We start from the raw sequence: 15,299 nt of genomic DNA on the forward strand, positions 1-15,299 counted from the left end.
ACTAAAATGAGACACTTAAACGTCTAGAAATGTTGTTTATACTCATATTAAACAATGTCACACGTATATCATGGAATTCTGGGCATAAATCACACTTGTCAATATTACTAGCAGTACTAGGCCCAATTCGTGTTGATCAGATCTTGATAGCATACACACATGAGAAAAGTCCTATTCTGAACACCACACAGCTCCCTTATACAGTGCGACACGTTGTCAGCCCCCAGGCCCATGCTCACAATCTTAATCACGCATTTTCACATGGCTATAGTGTGCACCTTGGGCTCGGCTACAACAATGTCATTAATATGTGCATACAAAGATTTATAACACTCTTAGCAGTGCCGTGGGACGAGGCCATGTGGATAAACCCACTGTTGAGAGGTAAAGTGCTTTTGGTAAGAGAACAATGTATAAACCAACACCACCAACCAGCCTCATGAAGCACAGGCAGTCCACAGACTGTCAGTCCCACAGACCCACACTCACTATGCACTGCTACGCAATGCGACAGGTACCAGCCCGGTCAGCACGGGCACTTTCACACTCATACGCACTCTACACCCTAATGCGGTGCCACTGATACCAAGCAGGTCCATAGATAACACACTGCAGACCTTGTGGCTCCAAGTCTCCCACCACCCTCCAATTCACTCCTCTGTCCCAGACACGCAGGATGGAAGTTCACCAGCCCCTCCCTCTGGACACAATGCCGCTCATAGCTGAGGTCACACCTCGTCTGGGTCCCCAGAAAGCAGGGGGTGATAGACAGTAAGCATAACCAATAGGTAGACAAGCCAAGGAGGTCTTGGCGCCACTCAGGAAGTTCACAAGCAAGTTGCAAAGCAGAAACGGGCCAAGAGCAACCATTCATTACAGTCAGGGCTCCACCAGGGCCTTCTGACACCAGCCCGGTTCTGCGAAGCACAGCGGGGTCATGCAGTCTCTTGGCCTGCTCCCAAACCTTCCTGCAAGCATCCCTCCAGCCTAGTCAATTCCTCTTACTCCTACCTTGCGCCACTAAGTCTTCAGAAGTGCCAGATGGGGAGAGGGCTGTTGGTCCACCATGATGGGACCAGTGAGGGAACAAGCAGTGAATGGGGAACACCACACAGGGGAGCCGTTCGGCTTGAGAAGGCACCCCGCCTGGTATACATTGATCCCAATGGTGCCCCGCCAATCCGGGTGCAAGGTCTGGTGCACCACGAGATTAGCCGCACCAGACAATTCAGGTTACATCAAGTAGAGTTGCAATTTCGTACCTCCCTGGAAATGAAACACTATGTCCGGCACACCTTGATGTCGGTTGCACCAGACGATTCTGGACACACACATATACACAGGCGCAAGTTCAGCAGTGTCTCACAAGGTAGCATGAGACTCTGAAATGGCTGCATTCCCCACCTCCGAGGGTTGCATCCTGTGAATCAGACGCCACATGCAATGGGGATGCAGTCGGCGGGGCGCATAAGAGAAATGCTGCATTGTCAACTAAGCGGGCCACTTTGGATTCTGCAACCAGTGAATCCGCTTACCACGAATAAGGCGCTTATGCATGCCGGGTCCATGCATTACAGGAACCTCTTCACCGTAGGAGCGGGCAATGTCTTGAGCTCTGCACTAGGCACTCCAGTCTCCAGGCACGATTCTGTAGTTCCCAGCTCTTTGATGTCCGTTAGACCTCAGAGAGAACAGGAGACCAGCTAAATGGTCCTTTGGAGCCCACTACAGGGTGCCACACGTCAGCAGGTAGTCGTCCCAGGCCAGCCACTATTCAAGAAGGCAAGTAATAAATACAATATATAATATATCTAACTAAATTTCAATTCATAACCATAATACATTTTTTTTATTTACAATATTTTCTATAAAATGGATAAAAACATATTCATTACTTCATACATTAAAATATTATTTGAAACAATTTAAAAAAACAAAAAATTCATGTAAATTTCTTTTATTTGTTATATTTAATAAAAATGCGTAATTTCTCAATTTTATTTAAATATGTTTTTTTAAATAAATACTACCCACACAAAACACTTATAATAATGACCAACCAAAATTGTTGAAGAAAAACTCCATAATGTAATGCAAAAAGCTTTAAGAAATAAATTAATATTAGAATGTATCTGTACATGTAAAATAAATGTTAAATATTCACAAATACTAAAATATAAAAATTATAATTAATAACATTTTACGTACCCAACGCCTTATATTTCCCAACAACCTAAAAAAACAATAAACATAATTTACATTAAAATGTAATGTGCATGTATTTAAGCATCTTAAAATAACATTAATGTACAAAACAATTGCAATTTGTTTGTTAAAATACTACACACCCTATGCCTCAATAATTCATAGCCCCCGATAACATAAAAAAGTATATAAAACTCACATAATTCAAAATAAAAAAAATAAAATCAATACACATATTAAAATCATTTATTAAATTTATAAATATAAAATATAAAAATTATTGCAACCAAAATTATTTTAGAACTAAAGAGTTTCAAATATTAAACAAAAAAATACAAACATTAAAACATCTAACCAATAATACTACAATGAATAAAAAGCTATAACATTACAATAAAACATATAAAAAATGTATTTAAACAATTCAAAATGTGATATTTTGAACTTTCATATCAATAAACTTGCAAAAAAAAACAATATACATACCAGTGCTATTCCTAACCTCGATATAATAATGCTGTTGATATCCTGTCTTCGGCATTTAGGATCATTGATACTTTGATATCAAAGGTGCGCACCGTTTTCTAACATGGCTGCACAGATATATAAGGATCTGGGCAGCCTTGTAGTAGAATAAATGAAGGAAATATCATGACTTTGCAAGACTTTGAGTTAGCAGAGAACAGAGCAAGGGAGAGAGGAAATTACGGATCGGACAAATTGTACTACAATTTAATAAACTTTTTTAATTTCCCCTATACTTTACCATAGGGAGCCCCCCATGTCAACTGGGAAGTCTTCCTAAGGTAAAGTAAAGGGAAAAGTAAAAAAGTTTATTTCGCTCATAAAAGACAATAGTAAAAGTATGAAGGGGCCGATTATGATGTCGGCCGGAAAGCCTCAAACCGCTAGTCGAAAGCTTTCCGACTGTGGTTGGAGGCCATAGGTGTTATCGCACCTGATAAAAAATGATACATTGGGGTAAGTTATTGATCCGGTGTGATAATTAACACATATTACAAGTTTGTAGGGAATAACATGGATTTTGGTGTTTAACGCATCAAAATCTGCCTGGTACAATAAATACAGTGTGATTTTCCAAGTAATGACAGTTAAGGTATTTAATGCATTCAATAATTGTCAAATGCGCTAAATACCTACTAACGTGTAATTCCAACCCGTGCATAAATAGGGGTTTATGCATCAGGCGGAATACACTGACCACCTTGTAACCAGGCCCTAAATTGTAAACTTACATGTGAGAGCATCTCCTCATAGAACAATTAGGAGAGGTGAAGGTGGAGATTTACACTCTGTTCCAGTTCTACTAAAATACTACAAAATACAGTCTGTAAATAGGACCCACTGTTCTTTGAAATATATGGAGTAGTTTTGTTAATGATGTATTATTACTTTTTTCTTTTACGTCTTTACTTTCTTCTCTCTTCATAGTTTAATAGGTCATAAGCTGCTCACATTTTTACATTTTGTTTTGTCTATTACACAAAAGGCTCAGGTAACCGAAAGTAGTGAAGTAAACTCAAACTACAGCAGAAAACATGACTGCAGCCACTATTCCAACTTGCATATGTGCAAGGCTGGAATTTTGGAAGAGGAAATTAATACAAATGTCTCCAATGGGCCAGATTCACTAAGTTTTATAACAAGAGGTTTGTTAGATATGAATTATTCTGGAATTTCCAAGTGTAATCCACGCAGCATTTGCTGTGGGTCAGTTGTCAAGGGCCCGGGGGCTCCGCCCCCTTTACTGTCACCTGCATTGCCAAAATAAAAGCAAAGTCTATCTGTTTATTAGTTATCTTAATGAAATGCTGCATGTACACTACACACACAGCATTCATCTTTGGTATTGCTGGGGGATGAGGGGGTTGCCATACACTGTCACTCACTGTGCGGACTGCATTGACACTAACTTTTAATGACTAAATTAAACCTGCTGTCCCTGGCCTGGGTGGACTCAAAGTCGACAGTACTTGCCAGGCTGACGATCTCACAACCCTGGGGCCTGTGAGGTCATCAACTCGGCAAAGACATAGCCTCGGTGACCAGTCTCCACGCCATGATGAAGTGGGAGTGAAATTAGCCGCGGGCGTTTTAGCCAGAAGCCCTGATTTCACGAGTGGAGAGCATGGTCACCCCACCGTTTCCTCACTCATCACAGGTGGGTGTGTGAAAAGGTTGGAAAAGGTGGGGTAGAGGCTGCAAGCAGACAGAAAGCTGAGAAATCGAGTCTGCGCAGTTTATTATCAGGATTCTTGAAGACACACTGTGCAGGCTCGAGGCTTCCCGCTCTGCACTTAGGGGTCCATTAGGTTGGCGGGCGGACTCCAGTCTGCCCGCCACCCTAGCGGTGCAGGTACCGGCCGCCAGTGGTGCGTAGGTCCCGCACCGCCAATTAGGATGCGACCGCCACCCTGGCGGTCGCATCCCGCATATATTGAATTGTGGAAGGCGGTGCTGTAAACAGCACCCGCCGCAATGCAACATAAGCATGTTGTGCATTTGCATGCACAACGTGACAGGCACCGCGCGGTGCCTGCCATCTTGTGTATGCCAATGTTGGGGGGTACCATATGTACCCCCCCAGAGCCAACACCCCCCCCCCCCGGGAGGCCCGTAATTGGACCCAACAGTGAATTCCCGCATTCCTTATCATGGCGGAGTCTCCGCCATGGAAAGGCATCCAACAGCCGGCATCATAATATGGTGGCAGTGCCTGCAAGGCACCGCCACCATATTATGGGCCTTTTCCGACCGGTAGGCAATCGTGACAATTGCATAACGGCGGACAGTCTTTCCATCCGCCGCAGTACCCCTCGCCATGCTAATGTGGCAGGGGGTAAAAGGCCGTCCGGCGGAGTGTTTTGGCGTGTGGATCACCACCGCTGGTAGGGCGGTGGCGATCCACACGCCATCCTAATAGACCCCTATGTGCTGAGGCCATTTGAGGTCTGCTAACTAATCGTATCACCTAGACCACCACCGCAACGTAATAGGTCTTTCGTTATGTGTAATAATCTCTCACAGTAACTTTGCTTCCTGCCCATGCTTTTCAATTGAACCATCATGCCTTCCCTCATACCACAGGACTCCCCCCATCACTAGACATGGTCCCACCTCACTGACCATTCTTTACCCCCTAACCTTTCCATAAAAATGCAAAGAAAAACTTTAAATATAAATTACTAATTCGTCAACATGAAACGTTATTCGTCGATAACTACACCAGCCTCACTTCCTTAATTAAAACCAACTACATCTTCTACTCCAAACGCCCCTCCAAATGGAAAAGCATCTTCCTCCACCACCTCCCCATCACTAAATCATGTAAAATCCCATATGATTTTAAACTGTCTACTACCCCTGCCTTCCCTGGCGAAATCGACATCTCCATCTTCAAATCCGTTAACATCCCCATTCAAGCTTCCGAAAACCACCTCACCATCTTTGAACAACATTTCAGCACCTTGTCCTTCCTACTATCCAAACCACCCCCTTACACTTCATCTTCCCAACCACAAGACACCCTTTTGCCCTCCCCACCTCATACCCTCCCTCCCTCAGTTTTGCCAACTGATAGTGAAGTCCCCCAACCCGTCTCCCACTCACCCTCCCTCTCTAGCGACCTCCCGTCCTCCAGACTTTTCAACAGCATACACAGTCACCCTTACTCACTCTCTCCCTAATGACATACCTCCGCCTACCACTAATCCCTCCCCTTTCCTCACCACTTCCTCCCAACTCCCAGGCCACGAACTCCCTACGGTTCTTCTGCCGACACCAATATCCTCCTCTCTAAATTGCTTTCCTCCCCCTCACCAATTTGCTACCTCTCCTCACACGCCTCTCACCTCCTTTCCATCTCAGAACATGTATCCTGATTCTAGGAATGCTCTCTGCCACCCCACTGCCATCCCTTCGTCCATCAACCTGATCACTCCCCTCCCCCCCTCCTGTCCTCCATCCCCACCCACTCTCCAGACCGCTTTCCACGGCCAACACGGAATATCCTCTTTTCCCTCCCGACCTCACCCTCCACCCCTTTCACTCTCATAACCCACACACTCGCTAACATTGAACGCAATCTCTTAACCCTGTCAGCGGATCTCACTGGACTCAGAAAAGACCTCAACTCCCTCTCCTCCGGGAGCCTTCTTAATCGTACTAATTCCCCTGGCCCTGGCTTACAAAGCACCTCTAACCCTCAACATTTGAACACTACCCCCTGCTGCAACTGTACTCATAAGCCCCCAGTGCCTTGAGCCATCCATCTCCCACTGACCCCCTTGAACTATGTAACCCTTACCTCCCCGTCCCCCCTAGTATCGACCCTCCTGTTCCCCACTCAACCATTCCAGTGATCCTGGAGAATAGCAGAATTCCATCCTCCCCCATATCACCTAGACCACCACCGCAACGTACCGCTATCCAATCATGCTCGCCCTCCAAAAACTACTCTAAGCCCCTAGCCTGCATGCTGGTTAACTGCCGATCGGCCCTCCGACACGCGACAGAAATTGCTGAAACTATCCTTAGCGAAGTCATTGACATCGCCTTCCTTACTGAAACTTGGCTCAAGGACCACTCTACTTCTATCCTTGACTTGCTCTCCCCGCCGGTTATTCCATCCTCAGAAAAGATGGACCTGACAGAATAAGAGGTGGTCTAGCTATAATCTTTAAAAATGAACTACAACTCTCTCTTGTTAAGAACTCTGACCATACCACCTTCGAATACCTTGGAGCGGAACTTAAATACCAGGTTTCTCCCCCAATTCGTCTTCATAATATCTAACACCCCCTGGTGACCCTCTCCCCTTCGCAGAGGAACTATCCGACCTTCTCACCCAGTCTTCTCTTTCCAACTCAAAAAACCTCTTCCTTGGTGACTTCAACCTCCACTGGAATGACACTAAGGACCCCACAGTTAAGCTCCTCACTAATCTTCTTGAGATTAGTGACCTTAAACAACTTTGTCATTCCCCAACTTACACCAAAGGGGCCACTCTTGACGCCATCATCACAAACAACAATCTGGCCACCTTATCAAACATCATCCCCATCGACTGGTCTGACCACCACCTCATTCTCTTCACGATCTCTACCACGGCCACACCCCCCTCCTCAAAAACCATTAAACACAAGAAACTGACCAGAAACTTTCATCTTATCCCCGCTGGCGAACTGGAGACTAAAATCCAAGCTCAACTTCAGCTCAATCCTCCCACCCAAAATGCTAACGACCTCACCAAACATTTTAATAAATTGGTTAAAGAGGTCCTTGACCAAATTGCCCCACCCAAGCTAAACACTCAAAGAAACATCCCTTCCAAATCCTGGTTCAACCCAGATCTCAACTACGAAAGACGCTCTCTTAGATTGATTGAAAGAACATGGAGGCAATACCCTTTCCCCCTCCAATCTAGACCTCCTCATATCCGCTAGGTCCAACTACAAGAAACACATCCTTAACAAAAAGGTTTCTTTCTTCCGTGCCCAACTTGATCGGACCAAAAATAGACCCAGAGAACTGTTCAGCATAGTCAAAAACCAAACACCCCCTGCCCCCCCAAAGTTGAAGGCCTCAATTGAGAAATGTGAATAAATTGCGAACTTCTTCTTGGAATAAAATCGCCAAAATTGATCAATCTTTTCACTTAACTCCCCTCTCACCCAACCCTCTATTTTCCTTTAACATTTCTCCTGAATCACCCGCGGTCCCAACTATATCCCCGTACTCCTCACATCTCCCTCCTGACACCCTTCCTCCTGAACCTAATCCCAACAGCCCCCAGCAAAAAAAGTAATGCCTCCTGGCATAATGTTCACCTCGTTTCTGAACTCGAAGTCTATAGCATCATCACTAAACTAAAACCATCCTCCCACACCAAAGACCCCCTTCCTTCTCACCTAATCAAAGATCTTAAACATATCATTGCTCCATACTGGACCACTATTATCAACTCTTCTTTGGCCACGGGGTGTGTCCCTGTCTCCCTCCAACTCAGACAAATCACTCCCATTCTTAAAAATCCCAAGGCCAATCCTAACGACCCAAACAATCTCCGCTCTATCTCTAACCTTCCTCTTCTCTCCAAAGCCCAAGAAAAATGTGCCCTTCTCCAATTGGATAATCACATCAACTCTTTCAATCTTCTGGACACACTGAAATCTGGCTTCAGAAAAGGCTGCAGTACAGAAACCTGTATCAAAAGGAGTGGGAAAACCCAATGTACCCTTGGAGGCTTGGGCGATAAAGCTTAAAATAAGTGAAGGGTTGCCTACAAGGGATTTTATTCGTAGGTGTATGTAAGAGATATTATCTCAAAGGAATTCAATTCTGATCAACCCTGGTTAGTGGTGAACTGGTGATCAATCAAGCATTGAAAGAGTGATTTTTCCTAGCAGACAACTGTCTTAGAATCACGAATTGTAACACACGGGGCAGACTTTAATTCAAACAAAACATGTATTTAATATATGAACGAATAAGGACCAGAGAAAATACAGTTGGAATCAACCAAACATAGTTTTGGAGGTAACATAAATTGGCCTGCAAAGAGACTATGTATACATCTATTCTGCGAGTTGGTAAAGGAAATGATCTGACGCAACAGAAAACAGTTCCTTACAATCAACAAATGAATAAAGAAATAGATGTTGCAGTCGACGTTTCAGTCTGTGTTGGCGTTGAGACCGTCAGACCATCTTCAGGACGTGGGGTTGATTGTAAAACCAAATAGTATCCTTATATCATTTCTTTTTAAAGAATCAGGGAAATTGAACATGTACGCCGTCCAGTTCAAAGAATGTCTTCAATTTGAATTGGCACGATACGTTGAATCACTCATGATGCGGCACCTTGCCACATCAATTTGAATAAATCCTAGACGCTTCGAAATATCTGGACAATGTCAGAAGCTCGCGTGCGCGCTGCGGTTCCCGTCAATTGACGGGAACCGCAGCGTGCACGTATACATAGTCTCTTTGCAGGCCTTCACTTATTTTAAGCAGTACAGAAACTAGCATGCTTTCCATAGTTGACGTCATCCATCACTCCCTCGACAAGGGGGAATCTTGTCTACTCATTCGCGTTGACCTCTCTGCTGCATTTGATACTGTTAACCACTCTACCTTACTTAACACTCTTAAAGATCGCTTTGGCCTCAATGGTCTTGTCCTCAAATGGTTCACCTCCTTTTTCAAACACAGAACTCAACGAATTAAAATCTTGGACTGCCTTTCTAACCCCACACCTGTCTCCCTTGGTGTTCCCCAATGTTCTATTCTCTCTCTTCAACCTCTTTATGGAACCTCTCTCCCTGATTCTTAAAAAAAAGCAGGAATCAACTACCAACTCTATGCCGACGACACACAACTTTACTATAAGATTAAATCCCGCTCTGATGTTCTGCACCTCAACAACACACTGACTAAGATCCAAACCTGGTTCCACCATAATCATCTCAAACTCAACCCTAAAATCATTCTCTCCTCTCCCAAAAACAACCCGCTCCCCATCCAGGACTAGATCCATGACCTTAATGCTCTCAACTGCCCGCTCACCATATCCAACTCAGTTAAATCTTTAGGCATCACCTTTGACAATAGCCTTACTCTTACTTCCCACATAAAATATTCCGCCAAAGGAGCTCTCTGCCCTCTCCACCATCTTAAGAAAATTAAACCCTTCATTCCTGCTGATGACTTCAAATCAGTGGTCCAAGCACTGGTCCTGTCAAGAATCGACTATGGTAACGCTATCCTCGCTGGAACACCTAAAGCCCACTTAGCACCACTCAAAACTGTGCTTAACCTAGCTGCCAGGCTTATCTCTGACTGCAAACGCTTTGACCACATCTTCCCTACCCTCAAAGCCCTCAATTGGCTGCCGGTCGAAGGCAGATCCTCTTACAAGATTGCATGCATCACACATAAAGCCCTGCATCAAAACACTCCGCCGTACCTCTCTGATAAACTTCACATGGCGGGCTGTTCCCGACCAACGAGAAGTACCAATGCCCTCGTTCTAGTCCCGCCCCTGTTACATAAGAAACGCACTCAATCTCACTCCTTCTCAGGTAACGCTCCTAGCATTTGGAATAGCCTCCCGAAAGACCTGCGTTGTAACCCCTCCAACCTCAGCTTCAAAAAGGACCTGAAACTGCACCTCCTCAACAAATATTGTGGTCCTTAATCCTTGTCTTGTCCACTGACACTCTCTCAACTTCCCCCTGTCAGGTTCCCCTCTTCTGACGTCGTCTTACTCCTCCCCATTCTCCCTCCCTACTTCTCTCCCTGATGCTACTCGCTCTCCTCCCCCTTATTCCCCTCCCTTCCTTCTTGGACCTTATCACTACTATCCCCATCCACATTCTCTCGCCTCCTAAACTTCTTCCCCTTCCCTTTTCTTTTCTCTACACTCCCACCTTAACCTAATTATTCACTGATCAAACAAGCTCATGCATTATCTCTATGTTAATAGCCCCTGGATTAATCTTTTTGTTGGTTCTAATGGTTCTGATTGCTATTGCATTCTACAAATGTTATATTTCCGTTCCGCCTCAAGCTCCTGTAAAGCGCTCTGATACCCCTGGGTCTAGTGAGCGCTATATAAAACCTGTTAAATAAATAAATAAACGTAAGCGTTTATGAATTTCAGAGTCACTGCCAGGCAGCCAGAAGCAGGCTTGTGGAACTGGTGGCCTGGAGCGAAAGTGGTGCACACTGCAGATGCGTGTGTACAGTCCGCTTCTCAGTACATGCATTACCAAGGCTATATTATACAATATTTTTGGGGAAGAAATCTGGCACTTCTGTATATGTAAACGAAACTAGAACAGGATGTGCGCACTCACGCTTAAATAAATAAGGTAATTGAGGTTTTAGGTAGGTCGTAGGTGCAGACGAGTTAATCCCCCTGAGTCGGGATGCAAATGTAGGTAGTTGCACTTTCCTATGTAGGAGCGTGTCACTCGTGCTGCACTCCGAAATGGAATTTAATTCTCCACTTAAATAAATGAAGTAAACGGTGGCATTGCTCCAAAGTTGCTTCAGTTTATTAAGCATTCAAATTCAAAATGTTCAAATAATGTCTTTAACTCATGTGGGTTCCAATATTAGTTTGAAGTAGCACTTATTATCAAGAATAGCCTGGATGCCCAATGCATTTCGGGCTATCAAAGCCCTTCGTCAGGGGAGACACTGTAAATGAGAGGAAACGAGGAATCAGCCTATGTACTGACAGTACAATGTGTGTAAATAAGGAATCAAATGTGATAGTGTAACTGTGACAGTGAACCACAGTATTCATAATTGTGAAAAGAAAAGAGAGTGAATGGTGGTCGTCCCAACATGCAGAAAATGATGTTTTAACAGTGAGAGTCATACGTGGATACAACAGCCGTTTATGAGCAGTGTAAGAGACTCAGTATAGGGAACCTCGTATCGTAGAAGCAACGTGTAGAAAAACGGTAAAAGAGCTCCAATAGTAAAAGTTAACGTTGGTGTCGGAAAAAGGGCCGTGATGAATAAATCACCGTGAATTGGCAGAAAGAAACTTAACGGATTATGAGACTCAGCGGAAAGAGACGAACAACGTAAAAACGCAAACAGCGTGAAAAACACGGTTATGAACTTACGGTTTAGGAAGTCTATATTCAGTGTCTGCTGTGTACAAGGAATTCACGGCGTAACCAGAAGTGTAAACGCTGGCCAGCGTGTGACAGTTTATACCAGAAAAATGCGTGACCGCGCAACGAGATTAGAACGTGTTGAACTACAAGAAAGAAAGACTTGTAGTTCAGTCTTAGAATGTCGTCACTGAAAGGGAAAAGAATAACCAGTGCAGGAGAGTGCATAGTAAACAAAACTCGTATCATATTATGAGTGTCTGGAAAAGATAAAGTGGTATAGCCACCGGGTGTACGGAGTGTACTGTGGGTAACGGCGTGTAAAACGTGAATGTAGCTAAAAAATAACGATGTGGATGGAATAAAAAATAAAGCGATAAACATGTACGTTTGGTGTAACAAAACATGGTAAAAAGTATGTAAAAAACAAGTAGTACTGGAACCAAGGAAAATTAGAACATACATTATGATTGAAAGTGAACAAGCATTACATATGAAAGTAAACAACAGGTATCATAAAAGTTCGCTTTCCAAGGGGAATCAAAGTTGTTATGCAAAGAATCATAGCTGATTACAGTCAAGGTGACCAGTTACAAAAAGGTGACCGGTTACAAAAAGCAACCGAGGTCGTAACGTTCATTTAAACCTTTGGGGTAAATGGAATCCAGTTTGTTGAACCAAAATATTTCTCTTTGCAAGAGACATTTTGTGTTGTTACGTCCTTTTGTGATTGGTATCTGTTCTAAACTTCTGTATATGTAACAATTTTATGTAAAAGAACACACTATCTGTTAGAATCCGGGGTCTCTGGTTGGCGCAGGTATGCACTTGCGACAAGCAGGGACCCTTTTCAGCTAAGTCAGGGCAAAGGATCACCTCTTTAAAAATAACCCCTGCTCACCCTCTAGGTAACGTGGCGCGAGCAGTCAGGCTAAATTTCCAGAGGGCATAAGGTTAAGCGTTCAAGTTGTCCCACACAATAATCACCACCCCATCACACAAAAGACACAAGGCTGTATTTATCAAAAATAGAAGTCTTTATATAAAAGGTTTTCTTTCAGGCAGGTTGCACAAATACAGTTCTCTTGGTGAATACTACTCCAGTTACTCTTTAAATGCTTAAGGGCAGTCCACAGGTCTTAAAATGGCAAAGTTCTCCCCAAAATAGGCTTCTTAGGGGTTCTGCGTGCTTCGTAGCGCCTTGGTTATGCTTTGTACAAGTTTTTAGAGGTGCCTTGCCGTTTCTCACGCTTCTCGCGTGAGCACGAGTACGCTCGCCGTTCCTCACGCTTCCCGCGTGAGCGCCGGCAATAGCTTTTACTTGGTACGGACCGTACAAGCACAAGTACAACTCGTACACGGGCAGTACGGGTCGAACTACGGCACCACAATGATTTCAAAGGCAGGTTCGACTCAAAACAAGGCACTTCAGAGGCAAGTACGGGTCGAACTACCGCAGCACAATGATTTCAAAGGCAGGTTCGACTCAAAACACGGCACTTCAGAGGCAAGTACAGGTCGAACTACGGCACCACAATGATTTCAAAGGCAGGTTCGACTCAAACTTCGGCACCAGACCCAAGATCAGTACGGGTCGAACTATATACGCACAATCCAAAATACTTCAAAGGCAGGTACGGCTCGTACAAAGGGCAGTACGGGCCGTACGTTTAGCGCGAAGGGGCACAAATACCTTTGCTCTTCACGGGGATGGTCACGGCGGCCTTGGGTTTCCACGGAGCGGTGTCCCATTTCATGGTGTCGTCCCTCGCAGTCAGAGGGCGGCGGTGCTTCGTGGGGCACCCGAAGAAGGTCTCAGCCACACGACCAAGGGCAGAGGAGCGGAGAGCAGCTCCGGGGCAATTCTCAGCGCGTTGCAGCGCGATCGGCGTCTCAGGTGATCACAAGTGTGCACAGGTCCTCGCGGTGATCTCGACGGCACAGGGTCGCCAAGGCTCGGTGCGCAGGCCCTCAGGTGCCTTTCCCCGCGTTGCGAGCTACGGCTCGGAGGGGCTGGTACTTGCGGTGCTTTGACCAGGTAGGCAGGTCCTTGCGGTGCTCGTGGTAGTCCCAGGTGGCAGATGTCGCGGTGTAGAGAAAGGGGGAGAGGCACACAGGTTCTCTGGGGATCAGCGTCACGGGATTGCGCCCAGCTACTTCTCCTCTTCTGGGCGATAGGTTGCGCCCACTGTTCCTGGGGCGCAGATCAGGGGGCAAGTTCACAAACAAGCACTTGGAGATTGTTTAAAAGTGCAAATTGAATCAAAGTCTTTTTCTGTAGTCTTTTCCTCTCCTTCCAGCAGACAGGCACCCACTGCAGGCCAGTCTCTCAGGCAGAGAGACAGTACTCCTCCTTCAGCTTCTCCAGGTCCTTCTCCTTCAGGCAGAGGTTCGTCGTTGCGTAAACAGGATCTGATTTCTTAGGAGCCAGGCTCCTTCTTTTAAAGCCCAAATCTTTTGTTCTTTGTCGCCAGGGGGCCTGGGCCTGGCTCAGTCCAGTTTTGGAGCACTTTGTTGTGGTGACTCTGCTCTTTCCTTTCAGCAGCAGGGCAGAGACATCAGCCGCTCCACAGGGGGCGGAGCCGGCCTTGTGCTGGCAGAGCACAGGTCTATTCAAGAGTCAAGGTGTACTCCTCCCACCCATCCTGGTGTAATCTCTCTACCCACCACCTGGCAGCCAGCCTGTCCCCTGGAATTCCCCAGCCCTGCTCCTCACTGTTACTAGGCAGAACACACACACACAGCAGAGGCGGACTGAAATGGCCAGGTCAGTAAATACTAACTTTCTAAAAGTAGTATTTACAAACACAGGATATTAAAATAAACTTTACTAAAAGAAGTATTTTATTATTCTGAGTTCAGGCGTACTAAACATGACTTTCTACCATGCTCTATGAGTCCACTGGGATTACAGTGTGAAGTAATTCCAGCAGCCCATTCTGGCCTATGGAGAGCAGGTAGCCTTCAATAGTGAAAAACGAAAATGGCTGTAATTCACTATTAAGACATGCCACACACATCAGGGCATGTCCTACCTTATGCCTACAATGCACCCTGCCCTTGGGCCTACCAGAGGGGTGACTAATATGTAGTTAAGGGAAGGTTTAGGGACTGGCAAGTGGGGGCACTTGCGCAATTAGCGCGACGGTACCAGACAGCGCGCAGGTTCTGCAGTGGCAGACCTTAGACACATTTTACTAGGCCGCTTCTGTGGGTGGCACAACCAGTGCTGCAAGCCCACCAGCAGCATTTGTATTTACAAGCCCTGGCACTCCTGGTGCACTTTACTAGGGGCTGATAGTAAACCAAATAAGCCAAACATGGACACCAATCAATGTATACATTTTACCATAGGGAGAGCATATGCACCTTAGCACTGATCAGCAGTGGTAAGGTGCCCAGAGTCATAAAACAGCCAACAACAGGTCAGAAAAAATATAGG

Source organism: Triturus cristatus, chromosome 6, assembly GCF_964204655.1.
Source record: "Triturus cristatus chromosome 6, aTriCri1.1, whole genome shotgun sequence".
Taxonomy (NCBI): domain Eukaryota; kingdom Metazoa; phylum Chordata; class Amphibia; order Caudata; family Salamandridae; genus Triturus; species Triturus cristatus.